The sequence below is a fragment of the Elephantulus edwardii genome, unplaced genomic scaffold (assembly GCF_000299155.1).
Source record: "Elephantulus edwardii isolate Elephantulus edwardi_28Jun2011 unplaced genomic scaffold, EleEdw1.0 scaffold00010, whole genome shotgun sequence".
In the NCBI taxonomy this organism is placed as follows: domain Eukaryota; kingdom Metazoa; phylum Chordata; class Mammalia; order Macroscelidea; family Macroscelididae; genus Elephantulus; species Elephantulus edwardii.
The window spans coordinates 4,318,673-4,321,186 of record NW_006399760.1 but is presented as its reverse complement, the minus strand read 5'-3'; positions in this window follow the sequence as shown (position 1 = coordinate 4,321,186).

Genomic DNA, 2,514 nt, shown 5'->3' with positions numbered 1-2,514 from the left:
CATGGGAAATGTTTTGGTGTTATTGATAGAGTTGATGGGACTTTGTGAAGCTGATAAAGGCCAAGATATAGCCAACCCTATGTGGCCCTTATTCTTTTTACTTTGTTCCATAAAGATAAATTTGTACTTTCAATATTTAAAAAAATAATAAAAATAAAAAGTCATGTTATTTTGTGAAATTTAATTTTTTACATATTTTATTATCTTTTAATACTACTTATGTAAGAATTATGTGAATCCTTGTTACACAATTATAAAAAATACAGATGCAGTCTTTACTACAGTACAGTGACCTACTTCTAAGAAGTCACTTTGAAATTTTAATCAGATCAACATAAATTAAATGGAAAACTCAGTTGTTGCCAATAGTAAATTAATTCGGCAGCTAACTAGAATTTGGTAGTCAATTCATTCTACCTAGAAATACTTTAAATGATAGACCTGATAATTTATTTTTGAAAACTCAGAAACTGATACTTTTTGGGGCACGGCTCTAGTCTCTCATACATGAAGAAACCACATGTCAAAATAGATATGATGACACCTGATTTTTAGTACACAAATCTCATGGTCTTAATCATTATCATTTAATTCTTGGTAAACAAGTGGCTTTGGGGTAAGGAATTGCTTTGCCAATCCAAGGCTATGCAGCTTAAATCCACTAGTTGCTTTACAGAAAAAAAGATGGGCAATCTCTTTTCTTATGATTTACTGCCTCTGAAAACCCACTGGAGGATACAGTAATTGATATTCTAATAAAATATATGAATAATGTATGAACTTTGTAAGCAACCAATAAAAGAACAGTGGTGACAATCTCTGTTTTCTTGAAGCTGAGCTCCAATCTATATTGCAGACTACCGTCCTTGAACTTTGGCAGCAAGTGCTTCAAGTTCTCCTCAGTTTTAGCAAGCAAGGTTGTATTATCTGCATAACAAAGGTTGTTGATGACTTTTATTACAATCCTGATGCCAGCCTAAAGCCTTTCCTTCTCATTAAGTCCAGCCTCCTGAATGACCTGATTCTCATACAGATGGAAAAAAGAAGGGAGACAGGATGCATCCCTGACACCCTCCTTTCCTGTTCTGACGACTGCTTCTTTGTCCAAGTATAGGTTTCATGTTAGCACAGTCAGGTGTTCTTGATTCCTATTCTTCTCAAGGCTAGCCACAATTTGTGGTGATACACATAGATAGATATGTTTACATAGTCAGTGAAATACAGACACTCCTCTGGTACTCTCTCCTTTCAGTCAAGGTCAGTCTGACATTAGTGATAATGTCTCCAGTGTCACAGCTTTTTTAAATCCAGCTTGTATTTCTGGTATTCTCTGTTGATATACTTTTCCAGTTGTTTTTTGTGATCTTCAGCAGTATTTTGCTTGCATGTGATAGTGATGATATTATTCAATCAATTATATAAAATATAAATGTGTATAATGATTGTATAAAGCCAAATATAATGAAATACAACCATAAAAATAACTGTATGCAAACCACTAAGAAAAATGCCCATAATTTCAGCCATGATACTGTCAGTCTCAGATGTATACAAAATATTTTGATGAGGATTAAGGAAAACCAAAGGAAATTATTGTTTTTGAATTAGGATGTTGACCAACATGACCTATTAAAAAAAAAAGGAACACATTTGTCCTATAAGAAGTAAGCCAGAACACTCTAGAATCAAGAATAGTGAGACTTTCTATCGTACATTTTGGACGTGTTTTAAGCAGAGAGGAATCTTTGAAGAAGGACATGCTGCCAGTGAAAAAGAAGAAGATTCTCACAGACATGGTTTGAGTTAGTGGCTGTAGTTCTGTTATAAACGGTGTTGTTATGAGCTGGAACTAACTTGATCTTACTTAAGAGCACAACTTGGTAGAATTCAACAATTTTGATGATAATACCTTGGTTTATTTTAAATAGTCTGTGAGTTTGTTTTTCTTAAGCATTTTTTCCCTTTGATGACAATTTATGTTCAAAATGATAAACGACTTCTTATTTACAATTGATCCTGCAAATGTAACGTTTTGTGCGATAGTGAAGGATGGCAGAGGGAACAAAAATATGACAATAATTTTACTAAATAAATGATAGTTCCTAGATTAGAAATATATTCTGGTTTTGAATTACTAACTGGAAAGAAATTATGTGTATACTTTTATTATATTTTGTTTTTCTTATCCTATATTTCATCAGACATTCTTTCACATCAATAGTTACATATTTGTCTTCATTCCTAATGGCTATATTATGAATATTGCAAAATTTACAAAAAAGCTATTTCCAAATTGGTATGGTTTAAAAGTTTATCTCTTAGTCCCATGTAGAATGTGTAAAAGTATTAAGTTTTCTGAAATATTAATACTAAATGTCTAATTGCAGAGAAACTAATGATTCTTAGGCTTGTTGGGCATTTATACCTCATTTCTTTATTTTTAATGAATTATCTATTAATATTTCTACATCATGCTATTGTATAATGTTTGAGTTTTTTATAAAACTACTTCTA